A 23,595-nucleotide genomic window follows, 5' to 3' on the forward strand; every position below is an offset into this window, starting at 1 on the left:
GGGAGGGACTCTGGTGCAGGTCAATGTCAGATACTGCCTGTCACTGGCCCTAGGCAACCTGTTTGGAGCTACAAAGTGATCCACAGTTTGTGGCTGCCTCTGGTTGGCCTGGCTATGCATGGAAATTACCAAGCTACACACCAAGGCCAGATTTTACCAGCACTGGGCCTGGGGGAATATCAGCAAAAGTACCAAGGCACCCAGAGATTCGTCTTTGCCTGCTTCTGCTTGTTCACTGCCTGTTAGGCTCAGTCACTGAAAGAGTATCTGGCAATACTTGACTTGTATGAGGTAGGTTCATATGCAGGTCACCAGGTAGAGGTAAGTGGTGTTCACCAGATTGATACAAGTTCAAATTCAGTGCCAGTGCTGGGTCTGAGGCCACTCAGCAAATGTCCCAGGGTATACCAAGTCTAGCTGCCACAAGCTGGTTGCTCACACACCTTGTGGTGGAACAGGTTCTCAGGGAGTCATCAGGGTTAGGCCAATAGAGTTTATCAGGCCCAAACAGACCAAGATTTGGCCGTATGAAGGGAGTGCTCTGCACTGGTTGGGTGTGTGAGGGAAAAATGACCCCCATCTTAGAGCCACACAATTCAGTCTGTCCAAAATTCTGTCCAGATTTCAGCAGAGCAGAGTCACCAGGAGTCCAGAGAGTGGAGCTAGCAGATCTCCTGTGAGGGGGTGCTGATAGTCAGGTTCACAGGAAAGTGGGGGGATGGCTCCCACCCCGCAGCCACACAATTCTGTCACTGACACCCCAGAGTCTGCCCAGACCTCTACACCCTGGCCCAGGCAGCTGACTCCTCAGCAGGGCATGAGCTTCCCAGGGTAGGGCAGCAGGGAGCTCTGAGGATGGGGCTATTGCATTGCTCCAGGCTGATGCCATCAGAGGGAATGATCCATCCAAGAAAGATTGCATCTGTAGTGAGGAAGCGGGACTCAGCACAGGTATCTGGTTAGCTGTCCCTTCAGCTTTCTCCCCAGAGCTACAAACCCCAGTCTCTCCTCACGTGACTCTAATCTTCTCTGCCTTCCCTCCATTGGAGCCCAGGGTGTGTGGCTGCAAATGTGGTTTTGTGCCTTGGCCCTTTAATAGGATGCCCGTGTCTCTAGCAGCCTCCTGTCTCTCCCTGGCAGACAGAATCCCTGCTGATTTTCATAGTCAGATGTTATGTGGGCTCCTCTTCCTGGTTCTGATGCTCTGGGCTGGGGAGCCTGGCTTGGGGTTGAGACCCCATACCCCTCTGGGGAAACCTCTACAGCTGAGATATTCCTCCTTACAGAATCTCAGCCACTTCCTGTTGGAGTGAGGCCAGCTCTTTTCACATCTCCACCCTTCCTAGGCTTTTTCTGTAAATCCTTGGTTTTAAGGCTCCCCTTCAACTAGTGTTCAGTTGGTTATTCAAGTTAATTGCACTATGTTTTAGTTGTGATCCCACTTTGGTTCTGGGAGGAGATGAGTGTAACATCCACCTAATCTGCCGCCACCTTGGATCTCTTAATTGAAATGTTTTTCTCCTCTTCTGTGCCTTCCTTGAATTCAGTATGAGTGGTTGCTGTCACACATCCCATGTCGGGACCCAGTAGCTCTGTCAAAACCACAAGCAGAGAAAACTCAATGCTGGCTATTGTCATCTCTTTTGCTGTCCAGCTTCAGAAATTCACTAATTCTTTCAAATCATGATATACAGCAAGATCTAAGTGTCCACTGAGGGTAAAGATACATCGCTCAGTTAAAAAAAAATCTGTAAGAGTGCCAAGAATGTTCTGTTTCTAGATCTGGGTACTTGTTACACAGATAAATCCATTTTGTGAAAATTTAGCAAATTGTATACTCATGAAATAGCATTTTTAAATATTTATATTATGTACAGTTAAAAATAAAAAAATAAAGCTGTTGCCTTATATTGAATTATGTAACACTAGAGGCCCGGTGCACGAGATTTGTGCATGGGGGTGTGTGTGTCCCTCAGCCCAGCCTGCACCCTCTTCAATCTGGGACATCCCTCTCACAATCCAGGACTGCTGGCTCCCAAATGCTTACCTGCCTGCCTGCCTGATTGCCCCTAACCGCTTCTGCCTGCCAATCTGATCACCCCTAACCCCTCCCCTGCCAGCCTGATCGATGCCTAACTGCTCCCCTGCTGGTCCGATTGCCCCTAACTGCCCTCCCCTGTCAGCCTGGTCACCCCTAACTGCCCTCCCTTGCCAGCCTGGTCACCCCTAACTGTCCTCCCCTGCTGATCTGGTCACCCCCAACTGCCCTCCCCTGCCGGCCTGGTTACCTCCAACTGCCCTCCCCTGCCAGCCTGATGGCCCCCAACTGCCCTCCCCTGCAGGCCTGATTGCCCACAACTGCCCTCCCTTGCAGGCTTGGTTTCTCCCAACTGCCCTCCCCTGCTGGCCATCTTGTGGTGGCCATCTTGTGTCCACAAGGGGGTGGTCATCTTTGACCACGTGGGGGTGACCATCTTGTGTGCTGGAGTGATGGTCAATTTGCATATTACTCCTTTATTATATACAATTATATAGGATAGTGGCTGAAATGCACATTCTCTTTGACATCTTCCACTGGTCACCACTCCCCTTTCATTTCCAAATCAACAAACAGTTGTCTGGTGAGAAATGGGTGAGGTAACAACTGCATATAGAATTATTTGTTAAACCAAAAACTAGTAGGAGGTAACCCTGGTGAATTCTTTTTATCTCTTGGTTTTCAGTAATCTTAAAAGTTTAGCACATTTTTCTATGTTAACACATTGCACACTGAACAGGCAGACACAAAGCATCTTGAATATGCTTTAAAATTTTTGCTCAAGTAACCTCACAAGACTCACATTCTTCAGTTCTGCCTATATTGAGAATCAGCAGTTACTTTTAAGTTTTAATAAGTTTCACATGTTTTGTAGGGAAACCGTGTTTGGTTAATTCCAACCTTTAATTAGTAGGCTCTGGATTGGTGTATACCAGACATGGGGATGTCATTAGTGTGAAACGAAAGCGATGTGTGTAACTCCATAACAGATCAAAACAAACCTTGTGTTCTCTGACAGCATTAAACCCCACTGAGACCTGACCAGGATATGGTTTTCAGTTGTAAAAGAAAATTGTAATTCACAAGTCCTTGCCAGATGTCATACCCCCATACCTCAACTTCATTACATCTACCCAGAGTAGGTGGTCATGTGAGGTTCAGCCAAAAGGACTTGGTTTGTTTTTTTAATCATTTAAATATTAGATTTATTCAAAATCCTTAGTGGGCATAATGGTGTATCTTGTTTTGGGGTGCTTATTTAATTTTTAAAAAACATTTGGGGTGTATGTTCTTTGAGATGTAAACAATACTTTCCAACGGTGGAGGCAGTTTCAAAATCCTCACATCTAATAGAAGTTCTATCTCTTGACCATGTCCTGTCAAGACAAAAAATTTCATCTACAAAGTGTAAAAGGATGCTAAGATAAAATAACTAGAAATGAGCAAACTTGAATGAAAACACAGATTTAGGGGCTGGCGTCTGTTTTAAGGAGTAAACAAATGAATACTAAGGTTGTTCTTTTCTCAAACCCACACAGACACTGTGGATGTCACCAAGTAAAAAATTTCAAAAAGCTTTACTAGGTTGACCAAGAAAAACAAGATCCGATGTATTTTTAAAAACTAGTTTGATTGGTAGTGGCTTCTGAAGTGTTGAAAGGCATTAGATAAAGTTCAAATGCTAATGCATATGGCGTGTTTACAAGTGACTGGCACGGTTATGCCAGGACAGAGAGATTACCCATCCAAGGGCTCAGCAAGGGACTCCCAGCTCCTGCACTTCTAGGCGATTTTCTCTCTTTTCCTGACCATTGTGTTAAATGACTTTAGCAAAGTACACATTTTATAACTTACATTTCTCATATCCTTTTTTAAACTGTTAGATTTGTGAATGTTTTCTTTGGTTAGACAATTGGTGTTATTCTAATCCTTATTTCAATATAATTTCACAGTAATATATAATGCAGATGGTAGGGCATAGCAGTAGCTTTCACCTTATAAGCAAATCATATTTTACCTGACTGTAACTATAAATAGTTATTCTTGAGGGAATGTTGTAGCAAGATTTTTTTCCCCCAATGAGATTTTACTGTAGTAAAAGTCACTGTTAAATCCCAAAGATTTAAAATGTAAATTATTGTGTTATTTTTCCCTCATAAAGAAGTAACTACAGAAAGCAACTCCATGGTATTCTGGTTATATACATAATTTGACACTAAGTTCCCTGTTGACTAATTTGAAAGATGCCATTATGTTTCCCTGCTTTTAGAAGCCCCTGATTGCCCATCATTGACAAATGAGCAGCATTTTAAAATGTGGTGGAAGAAAGTTCCTTTAAACTAAGAAACTCCCCTCTTTCTTTTCACACATTTTGAACTTGTGAGGAACCAAATAATCACGTTTTTGAGAAAGTATTTTCTTTCATCAACACCAGAAGAAAAAAAAAATTTAAAGCTGGCTCTTAGGATTGCCAGTGCTAATTTGTGTGTGTGAACTAAGCAATAAAACCACACAGACAAACCTGAGCTAGGCTCTGAGGTTTGGGAATGAATTTGAAAAAATAATAATAATAAAAAAATAAATTGGAGGAAAATTCTTTGGAATTTTTCCTTTTGACTTTTTTTCCTCTCCAGATACAAACCAAGGAAGGGGAATTTGTTGCTCTGCATGCTATGTTGGCACTGACTTCTTGAATGATATTATCCTCTGAACATCGTTTAGAGGGCTACATTTTTACTCTCTCCTCTCCATTTTCGATATAAAAATTTCAACTTTAGGAACTAACAAGATCAAAAGCTCTTTTGCTTCATTATCTTTTCAAACTTTTCACTAACAATTCATTTTGGAAAAATTTCCCCCTTTTCACATTAAAACAGTGAAAAAATTTTAAGTCATCTATAATTTTTAAGAGTCTGCACTCTTTGAAAGATTATTAAATAGACAAACTAAGGTAAATATATCTTCTAATCAGTAAAACTTACCATTTCATGAGGATTGATAAATATTTGATTCTTTTGGCCTTTATTATTAGGCTTAGTTAATTACTACTAAGTTTCTATAATCTTAATAATAAAAGCCCAGGATTGTAACGACCACTCACAACCAAACGCTGACCATCTGGAAGGCAGCGCTGGGTTTCCCAGCTGCAGCCTGGCGACCCAGCACTGACTGCCCAGGTGGCTGAGACCCAGAAAGTGAGTCAGGGTCTGATCTGTAGCCTCAGTGGAAGCTGTTGATCAGTATACTTACCTCTCTCTTTCTCTCCCTCTTTCTTTCTGATCTTCGCCAGCAGCCAGTCTTTTCTTTCTCTTCCGGCATCCTTGGGGGCTGCTGTTAACCCCCTCCTCTTTGATCAGGCCCAGAGATAGGCCTGGAGATGATGACTGGCATAGGAACCAACCAATGAGAACCAAAGGTGGGTGCTGTGGGGAACCAATGGCTGCCTAGGAGGCAGAGCTTTTGATGCTGACTGGCATTGACACCGACTAATCAGAACCAAATCTGGGTGCTGTGGGGAGCTAATGGCTGCCTAGGAGGTGGAGCTTTTGATGCTGGCATAGGAACCGACCAATCAGAACCAAATTGGCCAGCAGAGGAGGGCAGTTGGGGGTGACATCATGCTGGCAGGAGAAGGCAGTTGGGGGGCAACCAGACCAGCAGGGGAGGGCCGTTAGGGGTGATCATGCTGGCAGGTAGAGGCAGTTAGGGGCAATCAGACAAGCAGGCAGGTGAGCAGTTAGGAGCCAGTGGTCCCAGATTGTGAGAGGGATGTCTGACTGCCGGTTTAGGCCCTGATCCCTGGGATCGGGCCTAAAATGGCAGTCGGACATCCTGCAAGGGGTCCCCAATTGGAGAGGGTGCAGGCTAAGTTGAGGAACGCCCCCCCCCCCATGCACGAATTTCGTGCACCGGGCCTCTAGTCTTATATAAATGACAAATATTTATATCTGACAGTGTCTACACAAATGAAGCAACTTAGTAATTACTTGCTGAGTGAAAGTACATAACCTTCACCAATATGAAATTTTTAAAATGTACTTTGCATTACCTAGCAAATGCTCAGCCTTTTAAAAATATTTTCATAGGATAGTTATCAATCAAGACTTATATACATAAGCCTCTGATGATTATTTCACCACAAAATTTCAAAGATATTTAAAACTGTTTTATGTTCAAGGACTTTAGCCTAAGGTAGGTCTTTAGCCTCACATAATTATCTCTATTCAGTATTTTCCCTTGCTAATAATGTCAAAACCCTATGCTTGCTATAGGGACTTTTCTTAGTACTCAAGACATTAAGCAAAAGTATAACGGTCCAACAATTTTGGAGACTAGATTAAAAAAATTTTTTTCATCGAAAACCACTGTAAAAGAACATTTTGGCCCTAACCAATCTGGCTCAGTGGATAGAGCATCGGCCTGCGGACTGAAGGGTCCCAGGTTCGATTCTGGTCAAGGGCATGTACCTTGGTTGTGGGCACATCCTCAGTAGGAGGTGTGCAGGAGGCAGCTGATCGATGCTTCTCTCTCATCGATGTTTCTAACTCTCTCTCCCTTTCCCTTCCTCTCTGTAAAAAAATCAATAAAATATATTTTTAAAAAAGAGAACATTTTGACAGGAATGTTAATTTTCCATAAAATAAAACAAGTATGTTGATTTTCTGTGAAGTAGATCAAACTGAAAACAGAAACTCCACAGACTGTTCCCAAGTCTTATTAGCAATCCTCGGTTCTAACTTTTATCCCACAAGAAGCAACAGCAGCTGAAAGGGTGGAGTCACACAACCAGTTGTGCGCATAAATGTCAATGGTGAAATCGCCAGATGGTCAGCAACAGGAGGAGGAACTGGGGTCACGGCTCATACACAAATTAAGCAGCCATGTCCTGGAATTTTGACTACATGTTATTGTTCAAGGAAGCTCTTCAATGTCTAGCTGATCTTCTCCTTGGTGGAGCTCAAGGTCTTTTTGCACATGTTTGAGAAAATAGAAGCGATACTCATATTATTTGACAGAGGAAAAGGGGGAGACCGGAGAAGTTAGGGGTGTGTCAGTGACCGACGGTTGGGGGGAGGAGATGCTGGTGGTAGATTCCATTAGCTGAAGCCGACTGGTTTGTGGCTCAGCTAGCTGTGCAAAGTGCCCTACAGACACGGCCCCACATCTTAATCTTCTCAGGAGGTTTTCTCTTAAACCCCCCCCCGCCCAACCACCACCCAGGAAACTCTCAAATCATGCCATTTAGGCTTTGCACATGCTCCTCCTTTAGCCTGGAAACGTTCTCATCTTCCTCTCGGGACCTTCTGTTCTTTGAGAAACGCTCAAACATGACTTTCTCCATGAAGCCTTCCTTTCCCAGATAGCCGGCCCCTCCTCCTCCATGCACCCACGTGGTAGTACGGCTGGTCTCAAGGCACTCATATACAGTGTCCTGTAGGTATATCAGCCGGCATTCACCCTATGCACAGCAATCATTGGCTTACATGTCTCTCTCCCACAGCACCTGGCAGGTAGAAGGCTCCAATTTAATCTAAAGTAATAGACTATAAATGTAAAGTAAGCAGTCTTTATTTGCATTTTAATTATGTAATTGCTCTATAAGGGAGCTTAAGTAAAAGACCTTTTAGGAAATTCTAAACCTGAATATGGACTGGGAGATTAAAAAATTAAGTTTCAGCCCCAGACAGAAGCTTAAAAAATTAAGTTTCTGGCATGACAGGTGGCTCAGTTGGTTGGAGCATTGTCCCAATACCAAAAAGGTTGTGGGTTTAGCTTTGGTCAGGGCACATACCTAGGTTGTGGTTCTAGCCTCAGTCAGGCATGTATGGGAGGCAATCAATCAATGTTTCTCTCTCACATCGAGGTTTCTATCTCTCCCCTCCCCCCCCTTACATCAATAAATATATCCCTAGGTGAGGATTTAAAAATTAGTTTTTAAAGGTGAAGAACTAATTATAGTGGCATTATTAGGTACTTTTGAAAAAAAGTTTTTCAGGGTTCAAAAAGTCAAACACATAGAGTGTTCCACAAAAATTAAAAATGACACATATTTAAATTACAGGTTTTACCAGAGCCTAGTATATTGTTTTGTTTCCTTGCCTAAATTTTAAATTCCTTAGGGGAAGAGAGAATATTTTTATTTCTCAACAAGTAGCCACAGTGTAGTTAATGCTCAGTAAATGCCTAGCTAACATCACACACACACACACACACACACACACACACACACACACACACTTCACCACCACACACAAACACCTCTACATTGTGAAAACCAATGGGAAGCTTGACACTATTCTTTGTTCACATACATCTAAGAAGACATCAGCTTTTTAAAAAAAATATATTTTATTGAGTTTTTACAGAAAGGAAGGGAGAGGGATAGAGAGTTAGAAACATCGATCCGCTGCCTCCTGCACACCCCCTACTGGGTATGTGCCCACAACCAAGGTCCATGCCCTTGACTGGAATTGAACCTGGGACCCTTGAGTCCGCAGGCCGACGCTCTATCCACTGAGCCAAACTGGTTAGGTCGACATCAGCTTTTAATTGAGTGCCATCAAATATATAGTTAATGCATGAATAAGAGCGTGTCATAGGCTGTGAATGATTTAAATTGCTGACGGCCCAATGACTACAATTAGAGAAACACACCCTCAAGGGTGTTTTCCCAACATGGAGCTCACATTTGTTTTTATTTTGTGTTTTAGAAATCTGATAGCTGCTACTGTACCCAAAAGCTGGCGTGCTGTGGATGTGCCTCCAGTTGCAGGAATGGTTTTAGCTGTGAGAACTTCTCCAGACAACCTGTTTTCTCTATTTGCATGAAGAAAAGAGAGAGCAAACACAAGAATTTCTCCAGTGCAGTACTGACTTCCTCTGAGGCCCCAGAGAAGCCATTCCAACACTCTTCCTTCGTTCCTCCAGCTGTAAAATGGAACTAACATGACTAATAATGTGTTTCACAAGGTAACTGTGAGGATTAAGTAGTCAGGGTTTCAAGGCGGTAGACCCGAGTATGAAATACTAGTATTTCCATAACGGGAAACGCTGTTGGACCTGTTTTTCCTGGCTGAGCATTAATAATTTCTATTAGGTTGGGTTTTCAAATCCCCTAAGTTCATTTATATACCCAAGGCAAGTGACTGGCAAGCAAGGTGGTTTATTTCTATGCGAAGAATTCCATTCTGTGGCAAAGACATTTCTGGGAAACAATAGCACTTAGCATTAAGTCAGGGTGAATTCCGATCCTTCCTACGTTGCCATTTGTGCGCAGCCGCAACATTCTTTGCTCTTTTGCTTCCTTTTAGGCCCTAAAACAAAGTATCTGTGCCTGACTTTCAAGGCTGGGAGAAGAAAGAGGTAACATATGCTGAGCTGCTTTAAGCTTTGCGGTCAAAACGCCAGAGAATATTATTCTGCAGATTTGAAAACGGAGTCCCAGGGAAGCAAAAGGACTTGCCGGAAATCCTGTGACAGGGGAGCATCAGGGGCAACGCTCAGGGCCCCGGACCTCACCCAGGTATCTCGGCCTCCGGGCCTTCTAAGCAAGCAAGTGCCTACGGAGGGGGAGTTGTCCTCTCTGAGGAAGCACCCTCCCCACCTTGAGGACAGCTGGCTTTCATTCACCTGTTGAGCCAGCCTTCGCCTCATTATAAAAATGGAGCACCCCCTCCCCCCACTCCCACCCCCACCCCCGCCAGCCCCAGTGTCTCTCTTTCCTGCGGGGTAGAAGAGAAAGCTGTTAGAAGCTTGCTGCCAGGAAAGAGCCGGGTTAAGAGTATCCGATTGAAGACTTCTTATTGGCTGCAGGGAACACAGTTATATGACTTGTAGAAATCAAATAAAATGTGGAGAGGAGGCCAGAAAGTCAAAGAAAGGCTGTTAAATCTCGCGTCCTGTATGATGAAGAACAAGTAAAGGGGAAATATAGGGTGTAAATTGAGTTGTAATTCCAACCAAGTCAATGCAGTCAGTTGTGATGGCCAAACAACAGATGCATAAAGGCTTAAGGACCCCAAATGTTACAGACTCTGGCTGCTACCCAAACAAACACCCTTGCAGCTGAAATCAAAGAGTCCTGTATGCTTGCAGAGTCAAAGCCTGCAAGACAAAACAGCAGACCCTCTGGATTAAAGGGTTTGCAATGGATATATTGCTAGTAATCTTAAACCCCGCACATCAGAGTCTGGTCGGGTTTGGAAAGCAAACATGTAAAATGATGGGTTTTGTGTAATTCCTCACGTGTTCTGGGCACCCAGTGCCCTGATTATTATTGCTGTGACGATTAGTTAAGTAGCACAATAGTGTATGGGCACAGGACACCCTGGGTGGGGAAGAAAAGAAACTGGCAAGGTTTCTGCCAGTCCTCCCTGCCTGCTGGTTCCGCCTCTTTGGGCCTGGGCTGAAAGAAAAAGGAAAGAAAGGCAAAAAAATAATAGCTGGCTTTTTTTGTTTGTTATTGATTTCAGAGAGGAAGGGAAAGGGAGAAAGAGAGAAACATCAATAATAAGAGAGAATCATTGATTGGCTGCCTTCTGCACGCCCCCTACTGGGGATCGAACCCACAACCCAGGCATGTGCCCTTGCCCAGAATCAAACCTGGGACCCTTCAGTCTGCAGGCTCTATTCACTGAGCCAAACCGGCTAGCTAGGGCAATAGCTGGCGTTTTTGATTGCTTATTATGCCCCAAGCTCTGTGCTCAGTATATATACAATGTCTCATTAACTAACAATAAATCTACGAGGTTTATAATCTACATTTTTTTAAGATGAGTCAACAGGGGCTGCTCAGCCAGGTGAAAGACAGTATGGTCATGAAGGGCTTGTGCTCTGGAGCCGGCTGTCTGGATCTGAGTCCCAGGTCCTCCATCTGTGAGCCGCGCGACATTGGGCAAGGGACTTAATTGCTGTCTCTTCTATAAAGTGGTGTGAAAATAGTACCTACTATCATTGTGATGGTTAACTAAGCCAACAGACACAAAGCAAAGCACTGAGAAGAGTACCTGGCATATAGTAGGTACTCTATACATGTGACAAGTGTTTTTTTTTGTCCAAGGTTATGAGCACAACTATACACAGCATAGTGGCAGAGTTGATCCTAGAACTCAGGTCTCCAGTGATTTTCGTCTTAAACATCTCACTCTGCTGCTGGTATAAAAAAAAAAAAAAGGAAAGAGGATGCAGCCAGACGATCAGAAGCAATGTTCTGGAGCAGCTTCTAGCTGCTTAGCAATAGGAAAGCACCAGAAAGAGCATTCCTTCACCCTTGGCCACTCTCACCACCACAACTGTATTTATTTTATTAGTTCCAATTGCTTCCACCGACAGCCAAAAATAAGAGCAGCACAACACTCTTACTTAGCTTTGTGCTGTCTCATGAATGTTGTCCCCAGCTGATTCTTGCCCGTCCTTTGCATCCAGGGCTTCTTGCAAACAAGATAAAAGGGATGTTTTCCTGGCATTCCTTATGAACTTAGAACAAATAGCTTCAGGGGGGTGGAAATCATCAATTCTATTCAGTGTTTTAAAGGCACAGGAGTTTAGATGTTGAAAGGGCACTGTCTGATGTGATTTCCTTGACATAATCCTTTGGTCTTGGCTTTGGTTTTGATGAAACGCACAGGACAGCACTCATCATCGGCTTGGACACATACTGCTTCCCTCGCAGCCCCGCAGTGTTGTCTGCTCAGGGAAGGAGGAAGAAGCCGTTCTCTTGGGCTCGGAGCTGCCAATCGTGCTCTGGTGGCAGGCTCTCTGCCAGTCTTAGATTTCAAGTGGGATTTGGAGGCCCTGCATCTGTAATAGAGTGAGCTGTAAAACTCACGCTATCACTTAGGGAATAAAGCAGTTATTAGGTTTTTTTATTTTATTTTAATACTTTGAAATGCAAGACCAAAAGAAAATGCTCTCATGACTGTTTTCAGAGAGATTTCATGTTTTAACCTGAAACCTTAATTCAAATTGATTTGGTTCTGCTGGTCGGCCTCTCTGATTCTCCAACAGGAACTGAGAAACAGCACTGGGTGTCCAGCTGTTAAAATGATACAGGCAGGCAGGGTCTCCCAGCAGTGGTTGGGACATCATCCCTGGGACCTGCAGCATCACAGTGTTCTGCCTCAGACTCCATAGAGACCCAGCAAAGACCTCCAATGTGTTGGGTGGGATGGATGCCTCCATGGAGTCTCGGAACTTGGCTTTGCCAGCAGACCACAGAGGGCACTAAGAGCAGCCCCAGCACAGTTTCTGGGGTGTGGAGACCACCTGCCCTCCCATGTAGTGAGTGTTCACTGTGTCGCACCCAGGAGCTTCATGATGCTTTCGCTTCAGAAGGAACTAGCCCATCTCCAGTTGCCACCATGAAACCTCGTTGGAAGTATATGCGGTATATGCGGCTCTAGCTGTGGGGCAGGCTCTGTCCTTGGATGGATCTGCTCATTGTCAAATTCAGCATGTGCCATCTGAAATCCAGAATCATTTGGTCCAAACTTCTGCCCAGTGGGGAGTCCTGCCTACAGTACTGACACTGACTATGCCCTGGGACCTAGCGCTCACTCCTTCCAGAGTTCCACAGAGTAAATAATCTTTAGACTGAGTCAAGAGTGTCTTACATAACAAATGATAGGAATCTAAGGTTGATCAGCTATTGTTCTGGGCTAATATCCAATTTCTGATTATGTTGTATTTGGCTTCTCTTCTGCTGTTTTTGTTAGCCTCCTCTAACTTGGAACTGGGGGTATGGGTGGAATAATATGTTAATTTTCATATTTTACAGTAAGCTTGATCAAAGAGTATTATATGTTTGAGGGAACGTGAAACTAATACCTAAATGAAACAATAGAGTCATCTATGCATTTTTCTTATGCATACTGTTTTCACGGCCACACTTGCTGGGAGGGACGTGGGAATCTATGATTGGAGGTTGCTAGGAAAGCAATCTTCCCCCTATATTTTCTTCTAAAAGAGTGAAAAGTCACTTCACATGCTGGTGGAAAAGTGCTTATTGTCCCTTGGAGAAACTCAGAAGCCTGTACCATGCTAGATAATCAATACTTGTCTCAATTGCTTTCTATAAACCATTTTGCTTCATATCTGAGACCTAATAGTGAGACACACTTGTGTTTATTGGCCTCTCAGCTCCCTAGATCTTTTCAAAAGGCACTCATCTCTGAATTAGATGTTAGTAGTTCCCATACTGAAAGAAAATGTTTAAAAAATTTTTATCAATGGGTGATTCATCATGTAGCCCCTTTAGCTGTGGACATAATGCTGCTAGTCAAAGTTTCTCTTTGTTCCAGATTTTTCACGTTAACGTGGTCTGTGTAGTAAAATCCTTGCTGGGGAAGGGAGAGCCAGATTTGTGGCATGGCCCATAACACACGTACATTACTGAGACCACACACAGATCAAAAAGATAAAGGCATGCATTGCTTTAGAGCAATGACCCGCGTGCCAAAAATGAGGTTTCACCTACAATAGAACAGAAGAATGTAAGAGTTTGGCTTCAGGGTACCAAGAGTTTCCTTTCCTGTCCTATTCTACCTTTTAAAAGGATGGTAGGGCAATATTTTTCAACCCCTTTGATTGTTCTAGCTTCACTATTTACAACTTAAAAAGAAATAAAGAACATGTCCCTCCTACCAGCAACCATTGCAAGGAGAGGAGCAGCACAATACACGGCTCAGACCTTAGGATCTGGAGCCAGACTGCTCGGCCTCATTTCTGGGTGACCCACTGTGTAACTTTGGGCCTCAGTTTCCTGTAAAACAGGAATAATAACTGTTCCTACTTCATGAGATTGTTGTGAGAATGAGCCAAGATAATATAAGTGGATTGCTCAGCAGTGTACCTAGACCTTAGTAAGGTTTCAATAGTTTGCTATGAGGAATATAAAATCTTGCCCCAGTGCCATTAATGTGCTCCCAAAATGAACTGGCATAAAATAGGGGGTGAATTTACTCCAATATTAATAAATAATATATTTTCAGTTAATCTGTACTGTTGCTAAAAGCACAAGGAGATAGTACAACTGATCGTTAGTTAAACTAAGGTCTATAAAGCATACTCTTCCAAAAAATTAAAGCTTTTCCCATCTACCTACCTCCCAGGGCTGGGATATAGTACAGGTATAACCACAATATGTCCAAAGTGGTGCACTGGGGGAGGAGAAACAGTATTGTAGGCATTACTTGTTATTATTAAGGTGGATGTCTCAAACCCGCTTTTAATATTTCCAATAGGGTGGTTCTTGACCCTGGATGCATATTATAATCACCCATGGATCTTTAAAAAACATATTGATGCCTGGGTCCAGGATAGAAACAAACAAACAAACAAACAAACAAACAAACAAAGGAATTACACAGACATGGGTTCAGGTTCTATCTCCATCATTTTTAGTTCTGTGAACTTCGACAAGCTTTCCTAATCTGTAAGGTTGGTTGTTGTGAGGCATGAAGACAATGTATTCAAGACTCTGAGTATAAATTTTGGCATGTAGTTAGAAGGTGATCAATAAATACTATTTGTTAATGACCTATATTCTCTGAAGTTTCAGTTTCCAGCCTGAAGTGTCCTCCACCTCCACTGAGCTCAACTATAGAAATGTTGTCTTGAAATATAGTCTTGGATAAGAATCGGTGAAGGCCAGCTTTACAACTGAGAAAACAAAAGCACACAAAATTGCTTACAGTTCCAGAGCTCAGAATAGGCTAGAACTCAGGTCTTCTAACTCTTTGCCCATTGTCTTTCTTCCTATTCCATAGTTTTCAATCACATGATCTCTGAGAGCCCAAATTCTGGCTTTGTGGCCCAGCTCTAGCCACACATTTTGCCAGTCCTTTCCTGCCTTTAGCTTTAGGGTGCGGCAACACTAAATTGTTACTTCCTGATACTCATGGATTGCTGTTTCTCAACCTATTTGCCTTGGCTTATGTGACCACTTCTGCCTGAAATGCTCTCCAGGTCTTCACTCTCTACCAACTATGCTTACCTCCCCTTCTGCCCATGAATGATTAATTACTACATCAATCTCCATTCTACTGTAAACAATTAGAAATCATACAAACGTTAGATATTGAACCACAAGATTTTATTCCTGTGAGTAAGAGGGCATATGAGGTGAGCCCTGTGGTTGCCATAGCTTATTCCTTAAAGACAGTTTCCAGGCCATTCTCAGCACATGGAAACTAAAGCATAACCCAGTGGTCTCACTGATTTGAGGAGAAAGAGCTAAAAAATCTGGGACGACCAAGGAGGCTAGAATTTTCAGGGCATACTACAAGAACAGAAGAAACTAAATGAAATGGGAACTCCAGAGATCTGCAGAGTTTACCTCATGTGTTTGGCTGAATATTATTATCTACACATACATATGAAAAAACTACCAAGATTTGGGAAAGAAGTACCAGAATGCATTTAGCTGAACAATATTTGGAGCTCACATAGGACTGGGAAGAGTTTGTGTTTCCACCAGCCTGAATGGAGAATCTGTAAAATATATGGGGCATTAGCAGAGTCCTTAGGAGTGTCATGCCTTAGTACTGGGGTTACATTAGTTCTAGAATAAAAGCTGCTGTGGACCCACCATAAAAAACTTAAACACAAGCATCTCATAGATCAAACTGATCTGCCCTATAACCCAAAGTTCCTTAAAGGAAGACAATAAAATCCAGCACCAAATAAGATAAGATTTACAAAATGTGAAGTTCAAAAAGTAATTACTAAGCATGCCGATAAGTGTGAAAATATGATTCATAACAAGAGAAAAATGAATCAATCTTGAGAGATTGAGAAATGGCAGATTAATAGACAAGGACATGAACAATGCTATTACAAATGTTATTCTTATGCTAAGGATATAAAAGAAAATAAATATGATGAAAGGAAAATAAAATATATATATATATATAATCACAAATGTAACCTGTAGAGGTGAAATGTAACCTGTAGAGGAGAATAAAATATATATATTTGTTAATCACAAATGTAACCTGTAGAGGTGAAAATAGATGAAATGAAAAATAGGCTAGTTAGGATTACCAGCATATTATATAATGCAGAAGGAAAGATCACCATACTTGAAGGCATAGCAACAACAAGTATCCAAAATTAAGCACAGGTTAAAAAAGACTAAAAACACATGAACCATATTAAGCTATGCAACATATGTGTGATTAGAATCCTAGAAATGTGGTGTCAGGGAAATGAAAACACTATTTGAAGACATAATGGCTGAAAATTATCCAAATTTTATCAATAACATACAAATCCAAGAATCTCAAAATCCAAACAGAAACAGCATAAAGAAAAACACACCAAGGCATATCATAATTAAATTTCTGAAACTAATACCAAAGAGAAAATTTAGATAGCCATAGGTAAAAAGATAGATTATATACAGAGGAACAAAGACAGAATTACAATAGACTTTTCACCATGTAGGCCTAAGGGTAATAGGATGCTGTCTTTTAAGTATTGAAAGAAAAACCAGCCAATCCAGAATTCTATACTCAGCAAATATATTTTTCAAAAATGAGGGCAAAATAAACACCATTTCAGGTCAATAAAAGGTAAGAGACCTTCACTGTAAGAAATGTTAAAAGAAGTTCTTTCAGCAGAAATAAAATTATACCAGATGAGGATTTGGATCTACAGAAAGAGATAAAGAGCAATCCAAAGGATAAATATGTGGGTTAATATTTTTAAAATTGTTTCTCTCCCCCCCCCTCCCTCATTTTCCAACTCTTTCCCACCTTTCCATCATTATAGGAAGAAGTCCTATACTTTTTTACCATCTCTCCTTAGGTCAAACTCAACACCCTGTATAGACCAGATTGGCAAGGTCAGTGAATGAAGCCTAGGAAACAGTCGGGACAGTGGTAAACTGGAGAATGTATGTCTCATCTAAAAGCAACAGCCATTACTCAGCTTCAGCTGACTGTGGTTGGGAGGAAATTAAATACAACCCTTCCTTTATTTTAAAGTAGCCAACTAATTAAACTCAACCAAACCAAGCAACCAAAAAAAAACTTCTGTATATATTATACCCATGGGCTACCAGGATACAACTACTATTTTAGTTATTTTTCACTTATGCTATCATAATACTAAGTGGGTATCTCTGTTATACTTATTAAAATGTATTATAATTTTTTGCTGATATATATATATATATATATATATATATATATATATATATATATATCTTCCTAACTATACTAAAACTGCTCATGGGAAAGAGCCATGTCTTATTTATTTTTATATTTCAAGTGATTAGTACATATATTAGCCTGGCATAAGAAGCACTCAACAAATCCTTATTAATTTGGAAGTTAGTTGTATTTTCAGAAATGAGCTTAGATTATCTGCATCCTTGGGAAAGGTTCAGGAGTTAAACACTTGACTGAAATTTTGGTAGAATACTCTGGTAATGAAAAATAAGCTTGTTAGGATTATCAAAATTATTAGGTTTACTTTCTTTCATTCAGTTGATAAATCTATCCCTCTGGTAGAAATGTTCTGTGAGAATCAGAAGTATGAGGATTAAAGCAATGTGGTTTTTTTGGTAGCTTCAATCTTACTTCAGTACACTTATTTTTTTGGAATAATAATCAAAAGAAACCACAAAGCTTCATATTCTCCAGGAAATATCTCTCCTAATGTAATGTCACAGAGGTGAATTTGTTACTGGGCTAGTTTCTATCTAAGCAGGAATCGAGGTATAGGTGGGACCTATAGATTTATTCCTCCCTGGACTTGCTTTCAGCCCACCTTCTCTACCCAGCCCCCAAAATACACACTTTTCACTGCATCCTGAACACCTTGGTCTCACCATTAAAAAACCAAGTTTACAATGGGCATCATTTTTTGGAAGCTGCTTCAATTCTCAGAGTAGTAAAAATAAAATATTGATGGTGGTCAATGCATTGAGTACTTATCATGTACCTTATTATATGCCATCATGTCATTTAGTGCTCACAATAATCCTACATAATACTTAATCTCTGTTTCACAGATAAGAAGACTGAAGCCCAAGGTTTCACAGTTCATATGTTCTAAAATTGGATTTTGGGTTTTTACTCCTTTGCCTCTCAAAGCATTATCATTTTAATGTTTGTTGGAAAAGCATCATCTCACATCCCGCTCCAGACACTGAGTCAGAACCTGCATTTTAACATGATCCCAGCTGATTTGTATTTGCATTAAAGTTTGAGAAACACTGGTCCACACAGTACCACATCCTGCTGGGCACACACTTCCTGACAGTGCTCATACGTTCTGTGGCTGGAAGTTCCAATGTACTTCTCAGTGTGGTGCTCAACTTTCTCTTCAGGAGTGATCTAAGCAGTAAGATGCTCAGACAATTCCATTGTATTGGCATGAATACTTACCCCAAGATCTCTCCCTTATTCACCCCAAGATCTCTCCCTTCCTCCCATCCATCATCATATTTCATTTTCCACTTTTGGACACAGCTCACAGATGAGAACAAGAAAGGCCAGGAGGTTTGCAGAGAAGTAGATTGCTTGTGGTACTGGTGCCTAAACAATGGGTAGCCCCAACTTCTGATTGACTCAGTGAAGTTAGCTAATAATTTCTCCCAGTGGCTGTTTCTGTCCCTGTGCAGGCCATAGGGAAGTGCTGTGGTTGACTTCTCAAGGGAACCTTCACAGGAAATACCCATCAAGGAAGAATCTTGGCAGAGCTAGAGGCATGAAGTGGTTATGGGTACGTGGATGCTAGTAACTTTATTAAAGGTTATTTTTACATTGACACCACTCACAAGCAAAAGTCTAACTACTGCATACACATTTTATTGGGTCCAAAAGACTGTGGAACTGATTTATTGTAATAGTGGGCTCTCAAATACTGTAGGAGGTCAAAATTGTTGGCTGGTCAATGCAAAATAATTTTTCCAGTTCAAGTATCTCATACATATTTGCTTTGGTATGTCACTGGGGACAAAGGATGCTTTATGACATTCTTCTAAGGACCATTATGATGTTAATAAATAAATAATTTATTTTATTCTTTTCAAAAACCAGAGTGTCTCCAAGCTTTTTGTTTGCCAGTTCTGTCTGGGGAAACCTTTTGTCTTCATCACCACCTGTCTGTAGGGGTCTGAGTTAAGCAGAATGGACTGTTGTGGAGTGATGGGAGGAATTCTTTCCTTGTGAGATGTGGTTGGGGCAGAATGCTGGGACAGAGGCCAAGTTTTCAGAAACTGCAGCATACTCATTAATATTGTTGTAACTTCATTTTCCATGTTGGATGAACAGAAACACTGTAGGAACACTGTTGTTGTGTAGAAGCAGCATGATGTAGCTGACCTGAGCCCAATCTCTGGGTACTCATTCACCTGAGAAGCAAAGGGACATTTTTCACAGGGTTCCTGTATTAACAAGATTAGAAAGTTATAGCAATATCTTTATCATAGAATCAAAGTGCTCAAAGGGGGCGCTATAAGATCATTTTGTATATTTTCTTCTTCAAAGATAGGCAGACATCCAAATTTTTTTGCAGAAATGAGAGGCAGTGAGGTGTAATGAAAAGAACAAGGCTGTAGGCTGATGCAAATCTTGGAATAGGTCTTAGTTCTATTATTTATTAACATGGTTTTGAGGAAATTTATTCAATCTCTCTGATTTTCAATTTTCTCATATTAAAAAATGAGGAAATAGGTGCTTTTGTACTTTTGATAGTTAAAACACGGCTGCAAGTTGACCGTATGATAGTGAAACAATTGATTTAATGGGTGAGAGATCCTGCTTTCATATAAGTTTTGCTTTTTAGGCAATATTTGAATGATTTAAATTCTAGCATGTCACCCATGTTAACTTTTCTTTGCAAGTGAACATGTAGTCAACCTGTTCAGAGAGATCTGGCTGAGGATAGAGATTTATCATTTTTAACATGCCTAGTAATATTCATCTTTTTTTAGTTTATATTGTTTGTGATACTCCTATTACTAGAAACTACACCTTTATTTTTTGTTTTCCATCATTTTAATATAAAATAATAAATTGCAATAAAATATTCAAATAACTGCACAAATATTGAACTTTGTTTGGACTGCTCTATCCACAGGGGCTATTTATTGGGGTAGTTACTATTAAGCTGTTGCTATGAAGAATCTCCAGACTTCAGTGGCTTCGTTCATTGTTTTGCTCACATAGAGTTCAATGGGGGTGATCTTGCTGGGGTAGCTCTTCTCTAAGATGGGACTCAGGGATCCCAGCATATTCTTTGGGTGGCTCCACCATCCATTAGGGTCTTCTTGGGTGGCCTCTGCTTCATCTGCTATATTCAGCCAGCTGATGAGTAAAGAAAGACAATGAGGAGAATCTCATGGGTCTTTTTAGGGGCAAAGACTATAAGTGTGTACATCACATCTGTTCATATTCTATTGGCCATAAAACAAGATCCCATTTAGATGCAAGAGAACTGAGAGATGTAATTTTCCCATTTGCCCAGTAAAGAATCAAAATGGTTTGGTGAACTCGTCACACTGTCTGTGTCACACAGCATTGCTGCCCAAACTGAATTATAGTTGTCAGGCAGCACTAGGGGATCTCTCAAAAAGTTTGTTCATCAACTGATGTACAAAAGAGTGGTTTTGGTGTCTAGTAAACAGTTTATAGCTGTCCACACATGACAGATGAATACTGAATGTATGAAAAGTTGTGAAATATATGTATATCTATCAGAGTTACATCTACTTCAGAGTTGTTGCAAAGAGTCAGTGAGATATTTATGTGGCCACGCCTAACACAGAGTTAGCACTGACCAGTGGTTCTCAAACTGTGGCAACCAGACCAGTATCATTGGCATCACCTTAGAACTTGTCAGAAATACACTCTTGGGTTTCACCCAAACCTACTGAATCAGAAATTCTGGGAGTAGGGCTGACAATCTGTGTTTCAGCAAATCTTTCCAGGTGATTCTGATGCAGTGAAGTTTGAGAACTACTGACACAGATACTGGTTTTCTTCTTTTCTTTAAAGGAAGGGAAATATTCTCTTCAAAGAAAATAGATTCTTCCACAGTCTCCTTGAGTAAACTTTTCTAGTGATAAATGGGTTCCAGCTAGTCTGAGATTTCTTACATGTTGCCAAACTTGATTTTTTGACTAAGTTTAATCATATTCATTTTGAATTGTCCTCACAGAAATAGTAAAACATCTGATCACCACTCTTCCCATACTTGTCCATCAATGTCAAGACCATTCAGCCATCTGTAAGTCTTTTCTTCTTTGGCTCAGTTAAAACTTTTTTGATATGTCTACCAGTTTTTACACATGACTCAAAGTATATGAACTGCTATTTTCTTGTGGCTTTTTGTGTGTGAAAAATGGAGCATTATAATAATTTCATACCTGGCAAAGTTTCCATTGACTTTTATTTCTCCAATGATCTTTGTCAAATAAGAATGTGTTTTATGTCAGAATACCTCAGGAAACTAAGGATTTCTTTACAAAACTCAGAATGTTAATGTATCCCAATGGGTTACTGTTATCTGAAAATTATCAGCCATACCATCACATCAATATTTTCTATCAAGAACATATGAGTGATATTTACTATTATAATCATTATTTATATCAAACTATTATAAAAAAGAAGTAAAGCCATATGAGTTTAATAATTTGAAAAGTATTTGATTTGAGTGAAAAATTGCTAAGTCATAAAATAACCAGTTTGAAGATTAATATTTCTTTTTCTGGACTGATAGTGAGATCTTGTCTTTTTTCCTTCAGCTGGTGGAGAAAAGGAAGAGATAACGATTTCATGGGTGCATTTACAAAAGGCACTTAAACAAAAATGGACAACAAATTTATATAGCCTCAGGAAGAAGATGGCTGGCACACTGCCCTTGGCAGACCCTCTGGAAATATTTTGACAAGATTTTCATACCTGGCAAAGTTTATGAAACTTTTCTTTCTTAAAAGTCCTTCCCTTCAATTTTGTCTGTATCTCAAAAGCAGAGCTTTCTAAAACCTACTGTCTTCTGGGAATGAATCAGAATTTGTCCTGGGCCTGCCTTCTTGGTGTGCCCTTGGGATCCATAACCTCACAAATGAGCAGCCACCTTACAATATGGACACTCAAGAATGGAACAGGGACCTGTTTGATTTGAATCTGGGAGGACTGACTTGTCCAGTTTAAGCAATGTGGAGACCCAGAGACATGATGGCCATGTTTTCCTGCTTTCTTACCAATCCATTTACCAGTTTCCTGTCCAACTCTGTTCTTTTGCTTAGTAGGTTTCTGGGTAATGTCACGTACCAATAATGTAAAAATTGACATTTCAGATGAATTACTCATTTACACATTCAAATTAGAATTTTTATTTGCCAGCCAAGTCACAGCTGGCTTAATTAACAATGTAAAGTTTTAAATCTATATTGTGACAACATTTAAACTTGTTATGCTTTTGCCCGTGGATGTAATTAAGACAGTGTGCTTGGTATCAGTTTATTCTTAAAAAGCAAAGTAAAAGCAGATGAAGTGTATTTATAGACATATCAGCCAATGAATGGATGAAAGAGAAAAAGAAATTAATGGGGAAAAGTCAGCCAGAATGGAGGAGGGACCCACTACGAAGTTCACTTCCAGACCAACTATTTGGAATTTTTTCCAAAGACAGCTGTCTCTTGAATTACATTTGGGGGGGGGGGGGGGGGGGGGGGAAGAGGTTGGTTGACACTGTAAAACTATTGAGCCTCAAGTTAAGAAGCAGGCAAAGAGTAAGATACTTCACACAAACTTTTGTAGTCAGGATGGGGTCCAGGCACAATACTTACAGTCAGACAACCTCCTTCCCCCGAAGTCATGCCTTCTAACCAATATTGGGAAAATCCAGACAAGAAGGAAAATCTCTAGCAAATGTAGGAGCTTTGGAACTTTGTCCTGGCTGCTTGAAAGCTGTTGTGATTTGGACTCAATGACCCCATGGGGTGGGGGAAGTAGAGAAAAGGGCAGAAGACAAAATTCTAGCATATAACTTCAACCCAGGGAATTCAGTTTTTAGAACACACAAAGAAGAAAAATGAATTGCAAAGTTTAAGGGATAGGGATTCATTTCTCTGTGTTTTCTCCTGAGCCTGAGCAGTACATTTCCTTCATTGTGAAATGAAAGACAGAAGTTGTCAGAGACTCTTGGGCATGTGTCTAACATAAGACACCGGTGAGGCAGAATAAATCTGCATTGTCTTGAGTACATGTAAAGGAGCAGCATAGTGGGAGGAAATATGGTTGTTTGGGCATCCTATTTTAACCATCCATATTTCAGAGGCTAGGAAAAGTGATGTGGGCCCCACACAAGTCCTATGGTCTGCAACAGGTCAGCCGGGGTGAGGGGGGCGCAGCAGCAGAAATGACTTCACCGATTCTTTTCCCCAAAGCGTCTAAAGGAATGTTCGTTCATTATAATTCCTTTGAAATTTCATGGGTGAACAACCAATAAGAGTTCTTCAGAAAGTCAGATCAAGACAATTAAAATATATTAATCAAAGGTCCCCTGGGGACCCATGATGGAAGGCTCCTTTTGTTTGCTTC

The 23,595-nt window shown here is 41.0% G+C and overlaps 1 long non-coding RNA gene across 2 annotated transcripts; it reads left to right on the top strand.

The window, feature by feature from the left end:
* The first annotated feature begins 256 nt into the window (after window positions 1-256).
* LOC114234171 (uncharacterized) lies at window positions 257-22,056 on the top strand. Of its 2 annotated transcripts, XR_008556497.1 has the most exons (6): window positions 258-321; window positions 5,328-5,453; window positions 8,749-9,007; window positions 9,349-9,560; window positions 21,206-21,274; window positions 21,795-22,056. It is a non-coding gene; the product is annotated as an uncharacterized LOC114234171 (long non-coding RNA). The 2 variants fall into 2 exon arrangements; XR_003620375.2 differs by lacking the exon at window positions 5,328-5,453 and having other exon boundaries at window positions 257-291.
* The last annotated feature ends 1,539 nt before the right edge of the window (window positions 22,057-23,595 follow it).

This window comes from Eptesicus fuscus, chromosome 7 (assembly GCF_027574615.1).
Source record: "Eptesicus fuscus isolate TK198812 chromosome 7, DD_ASM_mEF_20220401, whole genome shotgun sequence".
Lineage (NCBI taxonomy): Eukaryota > Metazoa > Chordata > Mammalia > Chiroptera > Vespertilionidae > Eptesicus > Eptesicus fuscus.